Raw genomic sequence first — 23,205 nt, forward strand, 5'->3', positions numbered from 1 at the left:
GTACCGGTGTACATCCTCCAGTCTAGCCAGATTTTTAAGGTAGACTTGGGATCATGATGGTGGGTGGGGGAAAGCATTTAGGAACTAGAGGAAAGTTGTATGTTTCATCATTGCTACCTTGCACCCTGACTGGCTCATCTCCTCCCCACGACCCTTCCATAAGGGGATGCAGTTGGACAACTTGATCATTAGTGCCACCCAAGGATTACACGAATCTGAGAGATTGGAACGGATGCTCTCGATGACATTCAGTTGTCGGTGTTCAGTGTCCTGTAGTTGTCTCGGTCTCACCCCTTGTACAGCAGAATGAAGCACTGCCCAGTCCCATGCCACCCTCACGTTTGAGCAACGGTTGTGGCTCCAGTGTCAGTCCACCTCACGGAGGGTCTTCCTCTGTGCTGACCTCCACTCTGCACAGCTGATTTGGACATAAGGGGCGTGCCCTGTGTGCAGAGTTGGACTGCTTCAGAGGGTCTTCAGGCCTGTGACCTTTTGGAACTAGAGGGCCAGGGCCAGGGCTCGTGTCTGAGTGCATCTGCGTCTGGTTGGATCTGAACCAGTGACTTTTCAATTGGGAGTGCAGCACTTAACCTGGGCAGCACATCAAACTCACTGCCACTGAGTAGATGCCGACTGGTAGTGACCTTGCAGGGCAGGGCAGAATTGCTCCCATGAGTTTTTGAGACTGACACTCTTCACAGGAGTAGAAAGCCCTGTCTTTCTCCTGAGGAGCAGCTGGTGGTTTCAAACTGCTGACCTTGCGGATCACAGCCCAGTGCGTAACCACTCCACCACACTGGGATCCTGACTGATGATGCCATAATCTCAGTCCCATCCAACGAGCACCAGTGTCAGCTTCCTCATCTGTCCTCCTCCTGCAGCCATGGCTCCAGCTTTATCTCTTCTGTGCTGAGCCCAGGGCTTGGCATCAAGATGGAACTCGGCCGTGTCTGATGATCCATCCCAGAAGCACAAACCCACCGCCGTGAGCTCAAGTCTGACTCATAGCGACCACGTAGAGGGGGTTCTGGGGCTCTAAATCTTTATGGGACCAGACAGCCTCCTCTTCGTCCTGCAGAGCTCCTGGTAGGTTTGAACCACCAAACTTGTGGTTAATAGTCCGGCACTTACTCAACAGCACCACCAGGACTCTCACTGGCGCAGTCAGGTCTTCATTGGAAGCACACACCCTCCAGTTTCCTTCCGGCCAACCAGGTTTCTACCCCACTTGAGCCTAATTTTGGCACCAAGGTAAAGATGACATTCTTGGAAGCCCTACGGGGCAGGCCTGCTCTGTCCTACTGTCATGATTGGTTCAATAGCAGCGGGTGTGTAAGGAGCCCTGGTGGCAGGGTGTGTTACACATGGGGCTGCTAGCTGTGGCGTCAGCTGTTCAGATTCACCAGCCAGCCTGAGGCAGAGAGATGGGGCTTCCCATTCCCACAAAGGGAGCCCCGGGTGTTGTCATGGTTCTGTGCTGGCCTGCTAATCTCAAGGTCAGCAGTTCAAAAGCACCAGGCACTCCCAGGGAGAAAGATGAGGCTTTCTATTCCCGTAGAGAGTTACAGTCTTGGGAACCCACTGGAGGGAGGGGGGGTGCAGTACTACCCTGTCCTGTAGGGTCACTGTGAGTCAGGATCCACTTGATGGGTGTGAGCTTTTGAGTTTGCACCGTTCCTAGGAGTCAGGGTGAGGGAAATTTGCCATTGGCTGTTGACCTAAAGGTTGAGGCTTGGAACGTGAGCTTGGGCTTGGTGGAAGAAAGACTCTGTGAGCTGCTTTTATCAAGATCACTGCCAAGGGCAGTGATGGAGCCGGTTAGCTCTTGGCGAGACTCCTAGGTGCTGACCTGATAGCAGCAACCCACCCCCACCTCAGGCCATCCCAATGGCCCCACCTGCCGGGGCGTCCACATCCCCCTGGTGGTCTGGGCTGGGGATCTTGGAGCTTCAAGGAGAAAGGAACATGGCTCCTCCCGACGCCCGGCTTGTTTGTTTCCTGGGAAGAGGAGAGACGGAAGTGTTATACACATACACTCACAGGTGTGTCACCTGCGAAGGAGCCCCGGCGCCGGGTTTGAAGAGTCACATTTCATTCAGCATCCTCTCCCCAAGTTCAGCGATCAGACAAACAGACATATGGAAAATGCTAAAGTTAGGTGCTGCAGATCGGGGGCGAGGGAATGTGTGCTCGGCGCCCGTCCCCCAGCCGGCTCTCTCCCGGCCCAGGCAGGATCCCAGCCTGCTCAAAGTGGGCTATTTTTATGGAACCCCTTTTGCTTATATTGAGATATAAAATTATTAGTCTGAGGTTGGCGCACATCATTGGAGCTTCAGAATCTTGGCAGCGCAGCCTACAGTCTGTTCCAGTCGCTTGGTGCCAGGGACGGAGCCCGCCCGGGAGCAAAAATAGGTCTTCCTGCCGAAGCCTGCTGGGCTGCTGGGAAAGTGATGTGCGTGAGGGATTTCATACTCTGCCCTTAAGAAAGTTTCTGCCTTCTCCGCAGACAGACTTGCCCTTGGTGGGTGACTGATAATGTGAAATCAGAGTTTCAGCAGGGATCAGGAAGTAGCAGGAGAGACTTGGCAGGCACAGGCCCCGCTATAGGAGAGTTTTGCATATAAATTACATATGCATATGACATTTTCGCTCCAACTTCACATGCGTTTTGGAGGCTGGATGCAGCCCTGTCCCTGTCTGTCTGCTTGCTTTTCCCGTCGCTGCTTCCGCGCGAATCCTGCTGTGTTCCCTCCATGTTGGAGGGGGAGGTGGGAGTGGGAGGGCTCCCCCTGCCCTTTTTTGTTTGGATTCTTGGTGTTTTGTTTTGCGGCTTGCTGTTTGAAATGGCAAGTTGGACACTGAGTTTGTGGGCGCTGTTTCCACGGCCTCCATGTTCATGTTTCCGGTGAACCTTGGAGCCTCGCACACAACGAGGCGCCTAGTGCTTCGTTCATTCTGTCTGTAACACACCAAGGTGCGCCCCTGTGCCCCCAAGAGCTGGCACTGTTGTTTCCAGGCATGGCTTGGATGATGGCCTTTGGCGATCGTTTGCTTCCCCCACGTGAAGGCCCTGAGTGCCTCTCAGGAAGGGGAAGTGATGTGAAAAGCAGGTTCCCTGGACCTTCCTTGAACTCGGCCAGGTCACTTGGAACCAGCGGGCAGTGTGAGCCTATTAAACTGGGCGGTCCTGGGAACATGGCATCCCAGAGCTGCAAGCACCTTTGGGGAGCATCCTTGCTCGCCCCTCACTTTGCAGATGAAGGAGGGGGCTGTAGCTAGGAAATTGCTGGTGAGGAACAGGGGCTAGAACTGGGCGCCACAAGCAGCAGGTAGGTTTGGGTCAATAGGACCAAGGAGTAGTGGGCGGGAACTGGTCAGCCACAGAAGGGTCTTTGGGTGGCAGCCCCGTAGTGCAGTCGAAGTGGAGGACCTGCAGACATCTGCCGCCGGTCCAACAAATGGCCGAGTCCTCTCTTCCCTGGTTGAGTTGACTTGAGTTCTTGCCCATCCAGCCAGGTGGCCTTGGGACCAGTGCCGGCAGACTGGGTTCTGGGTCTCATTCCAATATCTGGATTCCTGCTTGATGGACGAAGCACCTTTAGCTTCTCATGGTGGTTTTGAAGGCTCCCTGGTGTCACAGTGGGTTAAACATTAAGCTGCAAACTGCTGGGCTGACAGTTCAAACCCACCAGCCCCTCGGCAGGAGGAAGCGGAGACTGTGTCTCCCATGAAGGTGACAGGCTTTCCGCAACCACGTGGGGCAGTACTACCGTCCTTAGACGGCCAACGTGAGTCAGACGGGACTCAGTGACTGGGTTTGGCTTGGTCTGAGGTGGCTTTGATGTGGTGGCTGCAACCACGGCTCAAACAGCCGTGGTTTGGGGGAGACTCAGGCTGGGGAGGGGTTTCCGTCTGCGTTGTCGCCACTAGATGCCTTCCATTCGGTCCCAACTCCTAGCAACCGCAGGTCGGAACCGCTCGGCCCTGCGCCGGCCTCACAGTCTTCTCATGTTGGAGCCCCTCCTTGCAGCCCCTGTGCCAGTCCACCGTGTCCAGGGCCTGCCTCTTTTTCACCGCCCCTCCACTTTACCAAGCACGATGCCCTTCTCTAAGGACTGGTGTCTTTTGATGACATGTCTACAAGTTCGCTCGCTATAAGTTGGAACCGGCTTGCTGACATCCAACAGCAACAGGTAGCTCTAGCAAGGCGCACACTAGCATCAACTGGGACTCAGAATACTGGGAGCACTCTGCAAACCAGGCCCCCCATCTCTCAAGTGTAGCCACGCTGTCCTTGCCTGCAGGTACGATGAAGGAACAAAATAAAGACTCATTGGTCGTCCCATGAAATAGTTACACTTGACCAGTGAGATGGAGGCACTGACATCTGTGTGTTTGACCTGGCGGAATTCTTCACAGCCCCTCTGGCTTCGCTTTGAGAAGCCACCGCTCTCACTGGTGAGCTGAGGTGTCCTCTCTGAGATCCTGACCTGGGCACCAGCACTTCTTCTTGGAGAGTCAGTTGTAGGCCAGACATGGTGTGAGCCATGCTCCTTACAGCTCTTTAGGACTCGGGGAGTTTTTCTATGTTGAGCATTTTTTTATTTGACAAATATTTGGAGGATTTCAGCCCTGCCATACAATGCTGTTATGGATTGAGCTGTGTCTCTAAAATATGGGTGAGCAATCCTGATCCCTGTACCAGGGGTTAGAGTCCCATTTGGAAATGGATTCTCTTTGGGGTGTTACCTATACAGTCTCAGTGAAGGAAATGCTTATCTTTTAGGAGGGCTGGTGGTATTGAACTGCAGAAAAGAGACAAGGACCAAGCAGTCAAATGCGCGCACGCGCGCGCGCACACACACACACACACACACACACACACACACACACACACACAGCCTTCCTTCAGAGCTAGAGCACTGAACTCAGACTTCTAAGCTGTGAGGAAATACATGTCTGCTTTTTAAAGTCAAGCCTCTGAGGACCATCTATAAGCCAAGAGGTGCCTGGGAAGCAAGGAGCACCCAAGGCTACCTATGAGGAAGGTGCAGCTTTTTGCCTTCAGAATGGAGAGATGTGTTTCCGGTCTGTAAAGCCACCCCCTTCTGGTGTTTTATGTTGCAATAGTGCCAAGTAACCAAGGCCTCTGCCTCCTCCTCACTTGGTGGCCCTTTCTGAGGCAGAGTCCGCTCCAGGGCAGGGAGCGGTGGCCTTCAGAGGTGCACAGTCCCTCCCCCAGTATCTCTGGTGTGTGTGTCACTCAGTGCAACAAGGCTACTGTGTTAGTCCGGGTAGACTAGAGGAACAAATCCAGGGAGACCCGTGTGTAAGAGATAACTTTATATCAAAGAACAATTGTATATTAAGAAAACCTCCCAGCCTGTCTAGATCAAGTCCATAAGTCTGATATTAGCCCATATGTCTGATGCTAGTCCATAAATTCCTCTTTAGACTCACGTAGCCATGCAGGAAGCTGATAGGCCAGTGGGTGGAAAGTCTTGTAGATCCAGTGGTGGTGGAAGCGTCTCAGTTCTGGCGTGGGTCTCCACGTGGCTCCTCCAGCTCCATGGTTCTGGCTCTATCAGCGTAGTTCCACGTGGCTTGTCATCAGGAAGACAAAGCAGAGAGAGTGGGTCTGGCCTCCGAACGAGGTCATCAAGTTGTGACCTGATTGACAGGCTAGACTTGCTCAAGTTGACAGGAGATGATGTAACTGCCACAGTTACAAACCAGGACTTGGCTGTGACGACGTTGGAAGGCTCAAGGGACCATGGATAGGCTGCTAAGAACTGTCTTAGATTCTCTGATCAAAGATGGAATTATGAAAACCAGGGGTCTGTAAACAAGATGGCATCCACAAAGGAATGGAGGTGGATTCCTTTCATACCCAATGTAGAAGAAGGTTCGTGCAAGCCCTTTCCTCCTGGGCTTGGGAGCCTTGGGTGGAGAGCAGGTTAGACAGGTGGCACCTGAAGCTGACCAGGGGTCTTTGGGGTGTTGGGAAGGGAAGACCCCGAGCTTGATGTAGATGGGAAGATTGAATTGACTGTAACAGAGAGGAACTGAGAGACGATGTCTTCCAAGGCTTGGTGCGTGCTGTGGACTTCAGGACAGCACAGGTATCAGACACAAAGCCAGGTATTCTCTCAGTAGCTCACGTGTTCTCCTGTTGTGAAGAAGCACATTTTGAAGAGACTCTTTTCAGACCTACAATGCCCAGAGCTGAATACTTGGCAGAGAGTTCCAGAGTATTTTCTGTTGAGCCCTTCAACTTTTCCCTGCCGGCTTGTCCTTTGTCTAGAACATTCTCAGCAGCAGGAACAGAGGTGGTGGGAGAAATCCCCATCCTGTGAGCATCCAAGGAGTTCATTTTCCTGGAGGAACGTGGATCTGGTTGTAACGTTTTCCCAACTGGAGCGTCATGGTGTGGGGCACCTGTGAGGACCACGAAGTAGACATGCCCATGGGTGTGTTGCCATTTCTAAAGTGCCAGATGGTATCAGGCATGACCATGCCTGTTCTAGAATGGAGAAACACCCCCACCGAAGACTCACTTCAACTGTAAGGTGCACCTGAACTTCCCAGAACTCTCAGACACGACATGATGGGTGCGTTGGAGCTGAGCAATTTTGTTTGTTTTACTCTAAGCCTCAGTCTCCACACCTATGAGATGGGCCAGTAGCAACCAACTCTGCTGGGTGAAGGCGAAATGAGAGGGTAATCAAGGAGTGGTTGGTTCAGCAGCTGGTGTATGGACCCATGCCCCTTTTATGAGGCGTCTTGGTGGGTGTCCGTTGAGAACTGATACATGTTGCTGTAGGTCCTTGAGTTGATTCATAGATGCTTCAGAAGAAAGAGTTATTGTGTTAGTCTGGGTAGATTAGAGAAACAAATTCATAAACAATCAAATGTATATCAGGGAGAGGTTTATATACAAGAGGAATTGAACATTGAGAAAACACCCCAACCCAGTCCAGTCCAAGGCCATAAGTCTGATACTAGCCCATATGTCCGATACCCATCTATAAAGTCCTCTTCAGACTCACGAAACACATGCAACGAAGCCAGATTCAGGACGATCACAAGCCAGTGGGTAGAAAGTCTTTGGGTCCAGTGGCGTTGGAGACATCTCAGTGCTGGCAGGGGTTTCTCTGTGGCTTCTCCAGCTTCCGAGGTCTGGTTGCAACCATGTGGCTTGTCTTCTGCAACATCTCCCATGGAGTAGCAGAGAGAGAGGTGTCTTCCACCTCCAAGGAGGAAGTGCCAGATTTCCCAGCATTCTCAGGAGAAGGCAATGCCCACACAGAAGTCTCATTGGCTATCTCCAGATTGACAGCCTAGACTCCACCTCACCACTCTTAATCCTGAAATTGACACCAGATTAGGTGACTACCACAGTTATCTTTATGGAAAAGCCTGCAAAGGACCTCCTTAAAGTGTCCAAGGCAAAGATGTCCCCTTGAGGACTCAGGTGCGCCTGACCCAAGCCCTGGCATTTTGAGTCGCCTCATCTACATAGGAAAGATGGACCATGAATGAACAAGGAAGACCGACGAAGATTGACACATGTGAATGATGGCGGGCTGTCTAACACCCAAGCACATCGGGGTCAGAGAGGTGCAGCCAGGCTGCTCCTGGGCAGCTGGGTGGGTGGGAGGCTCGTGACTTCATCTCACATAGCGCTGTGCCCGTGTTCTGAGGAAAGACCAGTCCCTGGAAGAAGACATTACGTTTCGTCCAACCAAAGGTCTGCAACAACGAGAAGGACGCTCGACAGGCAGGTGGACATCATGGCTGCAACAGTGGGCTCGGACCAGCGACGTCGTGAGCATGGTGCCGGGCCGAGCAGTGTGTCCTTCTGTTGTGCACAGCGTTGCTGTGAATCAGAACCCACTCAGAATCCCCTAACCACAACCACCCTGGCAGGTGGGATCCCGGCGACTTCCATAGGTCACGACTCTTCTGCAAGGCTGCCGTCACCCCCCGTTTCATTGCCAAGGACACTGGGGCCCAGAGGGGCTAATCATCTTGTCGGGCTCATTAGGACTCCCCCCAGGGATGGGTCCGAGGTAGACACAACTCTCTGCCGGTCCCCTGTCCCCCTCCTCCCCCACACCCCCCACCCCTCTGTGGAGAGCGTCTCCACCACCACAGGAGGGGCTGAATCCAAGGCTGTTCTTGTGGTGCGCCGTGGACGGGGTCACTTACCGAGCCGGGACAGTTGTAGCCTGTAGGTCCTGATCTGAGTGGTGGCTCAAGATGGTGGTGGGGAGTTGGGTCACACTGGGAAATCACAGCCACGCACAGAAGGCAGCAGCCCTCAAACTGCCCTTGACAAGGGCCCGGCATTGACTTGAGTTGGCACTTGAGTGGGGAGGGTGTGGAGTGACGGGGAGGGAGCAGGAGTGGAGGGGGTGGGCGCTAGTGGTGACTGAAGGCCAGCGGCGGGCTAGGGGACAGGGCAGGAGGGAAGGGCACAGTGGTGCTGCCCAGTGGCTGGCCGCTGTCTTGGTTTTCCAACTCCCTTTGCTTCTGATGGATACTTTTCAATTATTCCTTCCCATTGCACTGACATTTGAAATGCTATTTTTTTTCCCTGAGCGATAACTTCAAATGCTCAAGTTCCCACAGTCCGGGTAACCCTGTTTAGCTGTAGTGGTAAATTGCTTCCTTGTACAACAGAATGGCGCTGACAGCCTTTTGCTAGGGAAATGAGTTCTCCAGTACGACATGCCGATGATAAGACGTCTGGTTTTGAAATTGTATTTCTCTGTATCAGAATTAAATCTGGACTTTATATTTCTGGGCTGCGCTGCTCGGGAGCTGGCCCCTATACAGTGCCCCCCGAGACTGACAGGTGGTGCTTACAGAGGGGCGCTCTCGCCTAAATTGGATCTGGGCTTTTATGTCCTCTTCTAGTGTTAGCTATTAAAATCTCTCGGACCACAACCCCGTTGCCGGCCCTGCCCCCCGCCCATGTTTAAACAGTGATAGGGCTCTCCAGGCTGGGAGACTTGGCTTCCTCCGTGTACCAGCCAGAGTGTCCCAGGCTGGGGGAGGGGGTGGGGTGAAAGGTGTGTAAATTCACACGCTTGAAGGGAAAGGCAGGATTGAATTCCTGTGATTCGGGAGGGCTGGTGGTGGTCTGCTTTTTAGGACAGTGGGGGCTCAGGGGCCGCCCAGCATGGGGCGGTGGAAGGAAGGCTCTGGTGCAGGGTTCTTCCCAGATGGGCATTGTCCCCTCCCTGGGGAGCGGAGTGGAGACACTGCCTTCTTCCTCGGTTTTCTTTACAGGCTGTGGCAGGCGCAGCACCCCTGCCTCGCCATATCCTCCCAGAACAGGAGTGAATGATCTGATACCTGGCATTCCCCTTTGCACCCCGGTTCTTGTCTGGGCTTGTTCTGGGGTGTTCCTGCAGCAAGTGTCCTTATGAGCACACTGCAGGGGCCAGGGGCTGGCATGGGGCCCTCGGAAAGTCTTGTCTAGCCAGGTCAGGGGACACAGTGCTTTGGACCCTCAGAGGAGGGGCGGCCTTTCCCTGGGCCCTTGAACCTTGGTTGCAAAGCTATGGGGGGGTGGGTGATCTTCCCAGTCTGGAGCTTTCTTCCTGGGTTTTTAGGGAGGGATCCCTGAGTTATATAACCGGCCCTCCCCCATGACCTTGATCTGCTCTGACCCAGCTCCTGTGCCCAGTGGTCCTCATGCAAACAGCTTACAGGGTCAAGGGGCAGGGATACGGGTCCCTCAGGGCAATCGCTGGGCACTGACCTTGACCTTGAACTGCCTCTGGGGCCCAGAGGGGTGGCACTTGGCCCGGATGGTCTGGGCAGTTGGCACCATGGTCTGAAGGGGCCAGGTTCATGCCCCATCTCAACTCTTGGGGTGGGGTGAGGAGGGGACCCTGCCTTGGCAGGTGGAGATCCCGGAATGTCCTTTGCAATCAGGAGGGCTGAGCACTGAAGGGCAAGTCCAGTCTTGTCGTTGAAACAGCAAACCGCGCCCGTCAGACAGATTGACGGGTGGAGGATTCAGACAGCGCCAGGCGTGTACTCCTCTCTTATTAGCAGCCGCGGGGGGAGCGCTGCCCTATGCGATGGGCACCAGAGCGACTGCGTTAGGAACGTGTTCCCATATGCGACTCTCAGGATGTCATTCTTGCCGGGAGCCTCTTCTCCAGTCCCAATCCCTGCCTCACTTATGTCCCCTCCCTCTCAATTCTGCCTCTTCGTCCATGGGGGGTGTCTCAGGGTGGCTGGGGCAGCGATGGCTGGGTGGCTGGGGCAGGTTTGACCACAAGCCTCGGCTGCCACACCATTCACCGCTGGCCCTGCTGCGGGCACCCTTTGTTGCTAACTGGGCAAAGGACACCCTTCTTTCCAGGATGGGCAGTCACCCCAGGGGGCCTGGGGTGGGGGCGGGGAAGATGGGTCTGCTCCCAGCCCTCAGGTCATGTCACCCCTGGGCACCTGCTGGCTGCAGTCCAGGAAGGTGTCTGCCAGCGGACAACCTGTGGGGGCGGGGTGAAGGCCTGTCAGAGGTTTGACCACAAGTCCATGGGCACAACTGAGGTGGTCAGAGCCCGGGGCTTCTCTGCTTTGCTTCCTACCCTTCAAGGAGAGTCCCATCCCTCTCCCTACTCCTCCTCCCTCCCCTTCTCCCCACCCCTTCCCCTTACTCCCATTCTTGCCCCATCTTTCTCTCCCTCCCCGCATTCCCCACTTTCCTCCTCCACCACCTCTTCCTCCTTCCCTCTCTCCACCCCCTCCCCACTTCCTGCTCTGGCTTGCTGTAATTTATTCAGAAGATGTTTCCTGAGGATCTACTGTGTGCCAGGGAGCCCCCGGGTGTCAGACGGTGGACATGCTCAGCGGCTGACCAAAGGCGGGCGGTTTGAGTCTACCCAGGGGAGCTTGGGAAGAAAGGCTGGGAGATCCCTTTCCAAAGATCACCCCCCAGAAACTGGATGGGGGTTCTACTCTGACACAGGAGGAGGCAGGGGTCTCTGCATCCAGGGACTCGGTAGCTGTGAGGCCATGGTCTCCACTGCCCTCCGCCAGGTGGATGGACACACAGTGGCCGCCACAATGGGATCAAACATGACAAGGATTGTGAAGTCGGTGTGGGACCGGCGGTGTTTCATTCTCTTGCCCGAGGGGTCACTGTGAGTCAGCTTCGCCTGCCGGTGAGGGAGGAGGCCTGGGGTGTCCTCAGTCCCCAAGCCCTTGACCTGGGGAGAAACAGGAGGTGATGGAGGGAGTCATCTCTCTCTCCCAACGTGACTGATGTTCCAGAAGGTCCCGAGCAGTGGCAAATGGCCACAGCCAGCCAGCTGGCCTCCCTCAGCCCTCTGCTTGTGCCCATGGGCAGAGGCACATGTACCTTCTCACCAACTCCCTCTCGCACGCACTACAATAGTTGTGTGGGTGCACACATTCGCGCGCGCGCGTGCGCGCGCACAAACGTATTTGTGGTGGGGGAAAAATCAATGCAATTTGAATTTCTCTTTCCCAGCCAGGTCTTTGGTAAATTGTTGTAGATCGCTATTGATCTCGCGTTGTGATGTGATTTTTAAACAGCATTAAGGTAAACATATTCTTATTGTGTTCATGTTACCGGATAACACTTATCGAGACAAAAGGAGGCAGGAAGCCACGGGCGCCGCACAGCTTACCTCGAGGAAAGAGAGCGATTCGCCTCCACCGAAACAAAGGCCCAGACAAAGCTCTCCTTGCCGTGTGGAACCGCCACCGAAATTGCTCTCCTGTCTCTAATTTTGATTGAATTGCGCTGACAACCCCTGATCCGACAGTAGGACGCATTTAACCCTTTCCTGCACGTTCTAGGAGAGGAAGATTTCCAGCGCCCCGTGGCAGCGCGTGTGGTGCAGGGTCCTGTGGTCTCCTCTTGTGTGGGAGCAATCGGGGCAGGGGCCTCAGAAGAGCACGGGGAGGGGTGGGGGTGGGGGTAGGGGAGGGTGGATGCCTCTGAGGCTTTGAGGGGCAGTGTTGGTGGAGGGGACTGAGAGGAGCCGGGCAGACGGAGCACGTCTGTCTTGGACGAAGAGCAGCCAGAACGCTCCTCGGAGGCGAGGCTGGCGAGACTTCATCGCGTGCACTGCGGCCACGTGGCAGGAGGGACCGGTCGCTGAAAGGGACATCACACTTGGTGGAAGACCGGCAACAAAGGAGAGGAGCTGCTCAGTGAGAGGCCTCCGTGGCACAGTGGCCGCAGCCAGGGGCTCAGCCAGGGTGGCCAGGGTGGCACAGGATGGCCTGGGCAGTGGTGAGCTCCTCTGTGCCAGCTGCTGTGAGTTGAAGGCACCGGACATTCGAGCCGCACGGACAGCAGATCCCACTGGGATCCCAGGACTTGACAGAGCCTGATGTGCCCCGAAGAGCACCCCGCCCCGGGGTGTGTGTATGTGTGTGTGTCACCAGGGAGACACGGACTTGGCCTTTGCCATGCAAGAGACGGGGTTGGGGGAGTGATCTTTCTTTAAAAAAAACCGAACAAACGAATTTGTTGTATTGGGCTGCTGTTGAGAGGCCACCCTGACCAGTCTGGCTGTTTCTGGATTCAGGACTGTCTTTCATGTTGCTGGGCCTCCCGCCCCCTCCCTTTCTGAGCTCTCCCTCTGCCATGAACCTAAATTCACCATCCTCTAAGGCGCCCGGCCGACTTCACGAGTTACTGTCGTCTCTTTGGGCCCACAGAGTAGTTCGCATAGAGTCCTGGTGGTGCAGTGGTTAAAGCAGCTGGCTGCTCATCAAAAGATGGCCCGAGTCTCACTGTGGCCCCTGAAAACGCTGGCCCGGGAGCGGCCTGGTGGTCACCTCCCACGTCCATGCTGTCTGCTACTCACCCTCATCAGTGGCACGCACAGCCTTGGGCCAAGATCTCTGTGCTAGTTCATGCCCAAGAGATGTCGGATGGGACATCAGGTCAGCCCGGGCCTCTGTCTAACGTGGCTCAGGCCTGGGTGTCCTTGGTTTGATCCGAGTGTGGGCTCAGGGAAACCACTGAGCTCTGTAAGCCCCCTCTCACACCACCATTCTGTGGATTCAACGACGCGGCACAGTGGGTTCAGCGTGGAGCTGCTTGCTCCCTGAAAGGTCAGTGGCTGGAGCCCACTGTGGGAGAAAGATGGGGCACTAGCCTGCTTTCCCCAGAGATTGTAGCCTCAGAAGCCCTCGGGGCAGCTAGGCTCATCCTGTCAGGTTGCTATGAGTTGGAGTCCACTCAATGGCGGTGGACGTTCCAGCTACAATTTATATCCCAGGAGCTGTTGCCCTCCAGTCCCATATCCTACAGGAGTGACTGAGAGGCAAGGGCAGCAGTGCCATCCAACAGCAGGAAGGTAGCCAGTCTCCATCTCCTAGATCAAGGTCATGTGAGCTCTCACGCTACGTGTTGAGGACACAGTTCTCCAGGGTCATGCGTGTGCTGCTGTCCCTGCCTACCTCCTCAACATCAACTCACACAGGGCCACCCAGGAACTCCCTCCTTCCCTCAAATGCCACCTGTGGCCGTCCGCATCATCCCCTGTCGACTTTAGTGAAGGGGTGAAGTCTGGCCTGTCAATCAGGTCACAGCCAGTGAGGCCTCTGTGTGGGCATGGCCTTCTCCTGAGGACTCTGGGAGCTCCTGTCTTCTTCCCCGGAGGTGGGACACACACTGGCTGTGAGACATTCCTCATATCAAGCCAGATGGAGCTACACTGATGGAACCAGAGCCCTGGAGCTGAAGGAGCCACATGGAGACCCACCCCAGTGCTGAGATGCCTCCACTGCCACTGGATCCACAAGACTTTCCACCACTGACCTGTGATCTTCCTGCATTCAGCATCATTTCATGTGTTGCTTGAGTCTGAAGAGGAATTTATAGACTGGGATTGGACATATGGGCTAATATTGGACTTATGGACTTGGTCTGGACTGGGCTGGGATGTTTTCTTAACATCCAATTACTTGCATAAAGCTCTCTCTTATACACATATGAGTGTCTCTGGACTTGTTTCTCTAGTCTACCCAGACTAATACACTGCCGCTCTCAAAGGGGCCATCTCAGATTGTACTGTCTCAAGCCCTTAACCCCTTACAATCAATTACACCATCCCGATGATGTTAAGCTGTGATGTTGACCCTCGCCTCTCATCCCTTCTGAAAGCTCCAAAATGCTTGGCAGGGACCCATCACTCATATTAAGTACAGGCTGACTCACAGTGCCCCCTGTGGTTTGGTGGTTTCAAACTGTCGGCTATGCAGTTCACAGCCCAATGCATAAACCACTACTCCACCAGGGAAGAGGTTAGAATCTCAGTAAATCAGGGGTGACCAGGTAGCTGATGTTCATAGATGGAGGAGGGCTTCCAGGCTGACCGACATCAGGACACTCAGGTTCCAGTCTGAGCCTTGGCACATCACCACCTGGCCTGAGGCCAGTCACTTAGAGGATATGGAGATCTGTCTGTACAGCTGGGCTGTGAGCACTATCTTTGAAGTTAACTGTTCTATTATGGACCGAATGGTGTCCCCTGGGGACCTGGGGACCTGGGGGCATGGCCTGGGTTGGAACTGTTTTTGAAGTTAACATGAGGCCGCACTGGAGTTGAGTGGATCCTGATCCAGTTTGTTGTTGCTGTGGTAGAGGCTGTCGGGTTGGTTCTGACGCGCAGCAACTATGGAACGCTGGCCGGCTCGGTGCCATGCTCACAGTCGTTGGGGTCAGTCCATCTTACCGAGGGTCTTCCTCTTGTTCACTGATCCTGGACTTGACCGAGCACGTGTCCTCTGCAGAGACCAGTCTCTCCGAGGTAGGCGAGTCGAAGTCTGAGCGCTGTCTTATTAAAGAGGAGAGGAGTCACAGAGACATGCGACGGTGGCCATGGAAGCGGTTAAAGTCCTTCCTCCCCTTTCCTGTCTCCCATCTGCTTGCTCACCTGCCATCCATTTCTCCTTCTCCTTCCCCGGCTCTTTCTCTTTCCCTTCCTCCTCCTCCACCTCTCTCTGCCTCTGCTGGTTTCCAAAGGACAGAGTGTAAGCCATGGTTAAAGTTGGAGGCTGTAAAAGCCAGATCTCAGTGGGGTTCTAAGCATGAGGGGAAAAGAGAAGAGACCAAATTAGGAAAGGATTAAAATGTCGGCATGGTTTCTAAATTCTGAAACCAAGTGCGAGTCTGGAAAGGACAGAAGACAGAAAATCAGTATTCTCTTAAACATCACCTGCCCCTGTTTCCCTTCTGCTCCTGTTTGACACAGATACTAGGGAACAGGGTCCCTCAAGGAACACCTCTCTAGCCCTATTTGGCCAATCCAGACTCTCTGTGAGCAATCATTCGATTTCTTGCTGCTCTCACATTGAGGGAACAAGAAAGGCCCACCTAGTTTTCTTCCTTCTTTAACTCCTTCTTTTCTTCTATCCATCCATCCACCCATCCATCCATCCATCCATCCATCCATCCATCCATCCATCCATCCATCCATCCATCCACACATTCAACCATCCATCCACCCATCTTCCCATCCATCTCTCCTCCCACTTACCCACCCATCCGCAAAGTGCATGCAGAACTGTAGAAGAGAGCATGTAAGGGAGTAGGGGATTATGATCATTGAATGCAGAGTTACTGGGGCATCTGGACCTGAGCATGAATTCTGTTGTTCAGTTACTCCCTGTGCTCACCGGTCAAGTTGCTCCATCATGTAGAGACTGCTTGGCTACCTGTACACTGAGGCTACGAGACTCTGCCTTGCTAGGTTGTTAGGAAGCACCTGTGCAGTACCCTCCATCAGACGTGTCTCTGGTGACACATCCTAGCCCTGGTAGCGCAGTGGTCAAGCACTAGATGGACAACCGCCAGCTCCATCATGGAGGAAAGTGTGAGGGTCCGTCTCCATGAAGAGAAATGTCCTCCTCAGCTCTGTCTTGCAGGGTCATTATGAGTCAGAGCTTACTCGTGGGGCTGGAAAGACCACGTATTCTGCTCAAGGCCACACAGCTGTGGGTGGAGCTTTTGAAGGACACACCTGCAGGACTTTGGAACTAGAAGTGTGACCTTCGCTGAGCAGCTGACCCTAGCTCTTTCTCTCATTCCAGAAGCTACAACTCTGCCTCCAGCCCAGATGGGGGACCGGGCACATTCTCAGGAAACTCACCGTGGTTATCTGTGGCCAGGTGGGACAGAGTTCCACAGCAGAGGTGTCCCCAGCAGTGCTCCCCGCACCAGGGAGGCCCAGTCCCCAGTGGGACTTCCCACGGGGGACCAGCAACACAGGAAAATGAAGGGCGTCAAAGTGGGCTTTGCAATAGGCCAGGGTCTTTGTTTCAAAGGGGGTTCTTCATTCTGAGATGTATTTAACTCCATCCTAGACTTTTGGTAGGACAGATCCTTTAGTTTATAAAGCGAGAGCAGCATAGGGGTACTTGAGTTTATTTTTTTTAAGTTTTGGCCAAATAGGCGCAGGCAAGCTATGTTGGTTCTGGGCTTCCCTGGCCTCTACTCTTTCTCTATCAGTGTCGATCTCTACAGCATCTTTCACCTCGATCTCAAAGCCAGCTCTCTCTCTCTCATCTCTTGCTATTCCCTCTATCATCTCTCTCTCTCCTTGGCCATTGTGCTCATCCCTAACTCTCTCACCTCTATATTATCATCTCTGTCTCTCTCATCTCTCTAACTTCATCTCTCTGTCTCTCTCATCTCTATTTCTCTCATCCACATTTACAGCTCTCTTATCTCTGCATTGGATCTTCATTTTTAACTTTGTTGCCCCAGGCGACCCGCATGTCTGGCCAGCACTGCTCCTGCTCTCTCTCGAGGGGCCACTACACCACGTCGGTCAGCATGCAGGCGCCTGGTCTCCCGAGGCTACAGGTGGGCATGGGTCCTGTTCAAGACAGGCCTGAGCTGGACCGGTCTCTGCATTTTGAGCCCTGTCCCTTTGTAGGAGGACCGCTTGCTATAAGTTTGAGGGGACAGGAATATTCAAACCCACCAGCTGTTGCATGGCTCCCATAAAGATTTTCTGGCTTGGAAACAAGTGGTAGAGCTCCTCTTCTCCTGCAGGGCTGTGGAACATCTGTCCTAGGCAGTGAGCGGCCCCTGCATGTCACAGTGCCTCCGCCTCCATACCCTGTCATCCCCGATGGGGGCATGATCATGCGTTCCACTCGCCGAGTCAGTCCCAAGTCAAGGGGACCATGTGTTCAGCAGGACTGCGCGCGTCTCGGAAGCAGATTGTCAGGCTTGACATCTGAGGTTCCTCTGCGTGGACTCAAACCTCTCACCTTTTCACCGGCACCTGAACCCCTGACCTCCCAGGGACCCAGAGATCGCAGACCCAGCAGCGACTATGAAGAGTCAACTCTGACGCCCCAGCAGCCAGCAGCACCCCAATCCTGACTGTAGAAGGGAGGCCGGGCTCGGGGAGCTGAAGGGACCTTCTCACGCTCCGCTGTGCCTGGACCCAGGCGTTTCTCTACCAGCAGCTGTCTCTTTCTTCGGTGTCTGCCTGCTTTCTGCTGGCCTTTCTTTCCGACATCGCTGGCTGTAAGGTCAGTCAGCTCCACTAGCCACTGACCGGCGCCCCAGTGACTCTGTGCAGGGGACCCAGCTCCAGCAGGGGGTCTGGGCGTTTCCTCCTGTGCGTCTCAGACTTGCGGCTGGGAACGGGAGCACTGGTCCCGGTGCACCTCCTGGTCTCCTGCTTCCACCCCACATGTGCCTTCAGACAGGGCCCTGGGAACACAGAGCCGAGCCAGTGAACAGCAGAATCTGGGGACATTTCTGAGCTCAGTCCTGCTGAGGGGGGTCCTAGGCTCCGTTTTCCTCATGAGAATGAGGAATGAGAATGGAGGAAGTTCACCTTGAGGAAAAAGGAAGAGGAAATCAAACCCTGCGCCCCAAGGCGGAGCCCCGGCACGATGCAGGACAGCCTCTCCGAGCGGGCACCTGTCTGCACGGGCCCTGCGGTGGCAGCTCTGTCGCCGGGCACCCAGGGCTGCCTGTTGTGTGTGTTTTAAGGGATATAAATTCCAACCATGTTCTGTGTGAGGGGTCTCAGTGCATGCTGACATTGTGAGTGCCAGCCCAGATCACTTTAATCAGAGAGTGGATATGCATGATAAAACGGATAAGGGACTTTAATCAAAAAATCCGCTGGCCTGGAAACGTGGCGCACTCCGCCAAACACACTTCATCCCCCGTTTCTTGTGCCACTGCCAAGATGTTAGTTCATGAATATGCATCGGACATGATATTACATTAAAATGTGACATTGGTGTGTGGGGGGGTTGGAATTACCCACCCCCTGGTGGAGATGTGTGTGTGCACACACTCAGATACACATGCGTATGTGTAGAACGTGCTTGTTTGTCTATCCTCTATCTAGTTTATTTTTATAAACTATTTGTCATCTATCTATCTATCTATCTATCTATCTATCTATCTATCTATCTATGTATAATCTCTCTTATGTCGATAATCTCACTACCTCCTATCTATAATCTATCTTATCTATCATCTACCTAATCTATCTAGAGTTTATATTTCTATAAACTCTCATCTATCTATCTACCTACTTCCCTACCTATCTACCTAATCTATCTATCTCTATTATCTATCTCTATAAACTTTCATCTATCTCCTATTTTTAATCTATCTATAATCTATCTCTATGGTCCATTATCTATGTATCGTCTTTCTCCCTGCCAATCTTCTTAACTACCTAGCTACAGACCCACTTATCTATCTTCTAACTACCTACTGATCTACAATGCGTCCATTGGTATTCGGTCTGTCTGTTGCGTATGTGTCTGCACGTGTGCCTGCATGTGTGCCTGCACTTGTGCCTGCACGTGTGCCTGCACGTGTGCCTGCACGTGTGCCTGCACGCGTTGGTGAAATAGAGGGACGTGACAGAGAGGAAGCCCTCAGCAAGATGGACGACACAGTGGCAGCAACAATGGGCTCCAGCCCGGGACCAGCATCTAGTTCTGCTGTACATCATGTCGCTATGGACCAGAACCGACCTGGTGGCACCTAACCAAAACAACAACGACAACGGTGAGGATGATGTGTGTGTTTGCATCTAGATGTCATCTCTCAATCTATTTGTCTATCTGAATACTTACCTACCAACTCACCTATCACCTTGCTTTCTCTATTTTCTATCCATTGCGACATATTAGCTTTCTCTTTATCTGCCCATCTACCTACCTACATACCTGCCTACCTACCCACCCACCCACCAATCCACCTAGTTATCCTTCTGCAGGGCTTTCATGCATTGCCATTCATGCTGCTGTGTGAATCTTCTCCCCGGCCCTGGATGTCCAGCTTGTCTCATGGTTCCAGGGGAGCATGCCCTCTAACTGCTGCTTGGTGGGAGTGGCACGGGTGGGCAGCTCTGTGATTTCTGTTTCTCTTCAGGAAGGAGCTCCAGGCTTCAGGGCGGGGTGGTGGTGGGGGGTGGGGTTGTTTGCATTTCATGTCAAAGGTTTTCTCTTGCCGCTTAGGAACTGGAGCAGGAGGGCTTTGGGCACCTGTGTGTCACCCCTTCCTGCACAGCAGTTTGGGGCTCTGCTCTGCGTGCTTTGGGGCTCCACATAGACCACGGGCCCTCTGTCTTCCCCAGCTCCTCACTGCCTGCCGCCTGCTTTTCCTTGGTCTGGACTGAGACTGCAGATTTGGAGAATTTATCGGAAGTGATATGGTACGCAGGGCAGGCTACTTGCCCAGTGCAGGTACTTCGTGCAGACTGGCATGGAGGGACTCTCCAGGGAACCTTGGGGGGCATGTGGCAATCCCGGAGCCAACTGACTGAATCAGAGATGGGGGTCTTTACTGTGCTGCCCCCATAGGGTTGGGATGGGGCTCTTGGGGCCTGGTGGCACTGAGGGTCTAAGGTGGGGCTGCTAACCCAAAGGGTGGTGGTCTGAGCCCCCCAACCACTCTGCTGGAGAAAGGTGTGACAGATGGCTTCTATGAGGTCGACAGCCTCACAAACCGCTGGAGCAGTTCAACCCTGTCCTACAAGGTCCCAAGGAGCTGTCCCCCACGGAACCACAGTGGGCTTGGTTTGGGTGTGGGATCAGGCTTGTGGCAACCCACTGGTGGGTTTCCGTCCCCTGACCTCTCAAGGGCATGGGTAGCAAATGGATCTAGAGATGCTGTACCAGAGTGTGGCTGTCCAGGCAGGTGTCCGCACCGAGGGAGTGTTTGTGGGTATGAGGATGGGCTCACCTTCCGTACCATTCTGTGTCTCCCTTAGTTACAATTGATTCCATAAGACATGGGTGCAAGGGCCACGGCGTGGCCCGAAGAGCAGCCAGACTGGAATGCATTGACCCCAACTCTTACCTCTCTGAGAGGCACACAGAGGGTCACCAATGGCTGCCTTTTCGGAAGCCGTTTGCACAAGGTCCTCTCCCAAAGTACCTTGGGTAGACTGAATCTTGGACCTTCCCGCTAGGTGCCAACCTGTTAACTGCCTCTTGACTAGTGTCCTTTGATGGTATTTGGAAATAGGGAAGATCTTACGTCCAAGTCCAATGCCCAATGCATTTGGTAAATCTAAAATCCAATGTAAAAGGGCCATTCCTTTATCAGACGAAGAAAGGATGCCGAGAGACTTACAGGGATGGAGACCATGTGTCGATGGAGGTAGAGGTTGGAGCTATGCAGCTATAAGCCCCAACTCCGGGGCCACTAGAGCTGGAAGAGGAAAGAGAGAATTCTTTCTAGGGCTGCTGGGAGTATGGCCTTGCTGAAATCTTGATTTCAGACCTCCCCTCTCCAAGGCACTTGGTTTGTGTTACAAGATGCTACAAACTGGGTGGCTTATCTTGTTCTTGTTGTCCGGTTTCATTGAGTCAGTCCTAACTCATGGTGACCCACGAACAACAAAACAAAATGCTGACTGGCCCTGCGCCAGCATCACAATGGTCTCCATGTCTGGGTCCTGGTTGCAGCCTCTGGGTCAACCCATCCCCTCGAGGCCTCCCTCTTGGTTCCTGACCGAGTACTTCACTACCCATGATGCCCTGCTCCCGGAACTGCCCCCTCTCGATAACATGCTCAAAGCACACGAGACAACGTCTCACCATCCTCCCTTCAACCAGCACATCCTGGTTGTACTTGTTCCCAGACTGATTTGCTCATTGTTTGGTCATCCACGGTGGGTTCGGTATTCCCCACCAACACCATAGTGCAATGCTCCAATTCATCTTCTGTCTTCCTTATTTACTCTCTAGCGTTTGCATGCACATGGCTTATTGCTGTTAGGAGCTGTCAGATCGGTTCTGTCTCACCGCGACCTTAGGTACAACAGAACGAACACTGCCTGCTCCTGCGCCATCTTCACGGCTGTTCCGATGTTTGAGCCCCTGGTTGCAGCCACTGGGTCACTGCACCTCGCCGGGGGCCTTGCTCTTTTCACGGCTCTTCAACTTGACCAATCGTCACGTCCTCTTCCAGGGACTGGTCTCTCTTGACAACATGTCCGTGTCGCATCACACTCGCAGGTGTAGGGGCTAGGACTTCATGTGTCTTTTTAAGAGTTGAAAGCAGTCTGTGACAGAGACAAATAGGAATCACATGTCAAAAAATACTAAACTCTTCGCTACCCAGTTGATTCCGATTCATAATGACCCTATAGGACGGAGTAGAACTCCCCCAGAGAGTTTCTAAGGCTATAATCTTTGTGAGAGCCAACTGCCATATTTTCCTCCAACTGAGCAGCTGGTGGGTTCAAACTGCTGACCTTTCAGTTAGCAGCCAAGGGTTTTATTCACTGTGCCACCTGGGCTTCTGGAGGGTACATCAAAAACCCGCTGCAATGGAGTCAATTCTGACTCCCAGGGGCCCACTCTAGGGTTCTGGAGACTAATCTTTTCAGGGACAGATAACGTCTTCTTTATGGGAGCAGATAGACTATTCTTTCTCCCCTGGAGTGGCTGGTTTGAACTCTCTTTTTGTTTTGTTTAAAATCATTTTACTGGGGGCTCTTACAGCTTTTATAACAGTCCATACATCCATCATATCAAGCATATGTGTACATATGTTGCCATCATCATTTTCTAAACATTTTCTTTCTATTTGAGCCCTTGGTATCAGCTCCTCTTTTTACCCTCCCTCCCCACCTCCCACCATCATGACCCCTTGATAAATGATAAATTATTATTGTTTTCATATCTTACCCCAACCACTGTCTCCCTTCACCCACGTTTCTGTTGATCACCCCCCTGGGGTGGGGGGGATTATATGTCAATCATTGCAGTCAGTTCCCCCTTCCTCCCTTCCTTCCCCACCTTCCCCCGCTACTCCTAATTCTGTTCCTGAGGGGTTTATCTGACCTGTATTCCGTGTGTTGTGAACTCTTATCTGTACCAGGATACATGCTCTGGTCTAGCCCAAACTGAAGGGCAGAACTGGGGTCATGATAGTGGGGGGTGAGGAAGCCTCAAAGAACCAGAGGAATATTGTGTGTTTCGTAGGTGCTATACTGCACCCTGGTTGACTCGTCCCTTCCTTGTGACCCTTTTGTGAGGAGATGTTCTATTGTCTACAGATGGGTTTTAGGTCTCTTTTCTGACCCCCCCTCATTCTCAACAATATGTTTTTTTGTTTTGTTTGGTATCTTCTGATGCCTGTTACCTGATTCTGTCAACACTTCATGATCACACAGGCTGGTGTGCTTCTTCCATGTGGGCTTGTTGCTTCTCAGCTAGATGGCCGCTTGTTTAAGGTAAAAACTTTAAGAGCCCAGATGCTGTATCTTTTGATAGCTGGGCACCATCCGCTTTCTTCACCATATTTGCTTATGTACCCATTTTTAAAAATCGTTTTATTAGGGGCTCATACAACTCTTATCACAATCCATGCATACCTCAATTGTGTAAATCACATTTTTACGTTCATTGCCCTCATCATTCTCAAAACATTTGCTTTCCACTTAAGCCCCTGGCATCAGGTCCTCATTTTTTCCTCTCCCTCATGAGCCCTTGGTAATTTATGAATTATTCTTTTGTCATATCTTGCCCTGTCTGACATCTCCCTTCACCCACTTTTCTGTTGTCTGTCCCCCAGGGAAGAGGTCACATGTAGATCCTTGTAATCGGTTCCTCCTTTCTCCCTCTATGCCCCCGGTATCACCACTCACACCACTGGTCCTGAAGGGATCATCTGCCCTGGATTCCCTGTGTTTC

The sequence above is a fragment of the Echinops telfairi genome, unplaced genomic scaffold (assembly GCF_000313985.2).
Source record: "Echinops telfairi isolate 266 unplaced genomic scaffold, ASM31398v2 ScPeMD7_18;HRSCAF=68, whole genome shotgun sequence".
Classification (NCBI taxonomy): domain Eukaryota; kingdom Metazoa; phylum Chordata; class Mammalia; order Afrosoricida; family Tenrecidae; genus Echinops; species Echinops telfairi.